Below are 1,436 nucleotides of genomic sequence, written 5' to 3' on the forward strand. Positions count from 1 at the left end.
GGACCCCCCCAAATAAATGGGGATCCCCCCCAAAAAATGGGGACCCCCAAAACAAACAGGGACCCCCCTAAAAAAAGAGGGACCTCCCCAAATAAACAGAGACCCCCCCAACGAACAACAGGGACTCCCTGAACAAATGGGGACCCCCCCAAACAAACAGGGCCCCCCTGCACCCTCTACCTGGAGGGGGGGTTCATCTGCCTCTCCCCCTTTTTGGGGTGGTCTGTTCTGGGGGGGGTGGGGATGCCCCCCGTGGTGTCTCCCCTGCTCTGGGGGGGCCGGGGGGGGGCTCAGGGGTGACCCCCCCAGCCTGTTCCTTCCCTAAAGCCCCCCAAATTTGGGGGATCCCCCGTGCTTGGGGGGGTGGGGGGGTCTGTGCCACCCCCCCCTCCCGGGGGTCTGTGCCCCCCCCGAGGTCTCTGTGCCCCCCCAGGGGTCTGTGCCCCCCCTCCCGGGGGTCTCTGTGCCCCCCCGGCCGAGGGACTCACAGCAATAAGGACACAGAAGCAATTTGGGGGGGCCGGGGGGGAGGCAGGAAGGAGGGGGGGAAAGGAGCGGCCCCCCCAGTTTGGGGTGTGTGTCCCCCCCCAGGGTTGGTCCCGGCACTGGTTCAGTCTCCGTACACTGGAAAGACCCTTTTATGGGGGGGGTGTTGTACCCCAAAATACCCCCCCGACTGGGGGCTGTCTTTACGACCCCCCCAGTGGGTTTTGGGGTCTTTATGACCTCCCCATTTGGGGGTGTGGGGTCTTTATGACCCCCCCAAATTGAGGTGCAGAGGTTTTATGATACCCCCCCCCATTTGGGGTCTCTGTGACCCCCCATTGGGGTTCAGACACTTTATGACCCCCCCCCCCGTTGGGTTGTGGGGTCTCTGTGACCCCTCCAGTGGGTTTTGGGGTCTTTATGCCCCCCCCCAAATTGGGGTGCAGAGGTTTTATGACGCCCCCCCCCCATTTGGGGTCTCTGTACCCCCCCCATTGGGGTGTGGGGTCTTTATGACCCCCCCAAATTGGGGTGTGGGGGTTTTATGATACCCCCCCCCATTTGGGGTCTCTGTGACCCCCCATTGGGGTTCAGACACTTTATGACCCCCCCCCGTTGGGTTGTGGGGTCTCTGTGACCCCTCCAGTGGGTTTTGGGGTCTTTATGCCCCCCCCAAATTGGGGTGCAGAGGTTTTATGACGCCCCCCCCCCATTTGGGGTCTCTGTACCCCCCCCATTGGGGTGTGGGGTCTTTATGACCCCCCCAAATTGGGGTGTGGGGTCTCTGTGACCCCTCCAGTGGGTTTTGGGGTCTTTATGGCCGCTCTCAAATTGGGGTGCAGAGGTTTTATGACACACACACCCCCATTTGGGGTCTCTGTGCCCCCCCCATTGGGGTTCAGACACTTTATGACCCCCCCCCGTTGGGTTGTGGGGTCTCTGTGACCCCT

Source organism: Lepidothrix coronata, unplaced genomic scaffold, assembly GCF_001604755.1.
Source record: "Lepidothrix coronata isolate B3197 unplaced genomic scaffold, Lepidothrix_coronata-1.0 Scaffold413, whole genome shotgun sequence".
NCBI classification, from domain to species: Eukaryota; Metazoa; Chordata; class Aves; order Passeriformes; family Pipridae; genus Lepidothrix; species Lepidothrix coronata.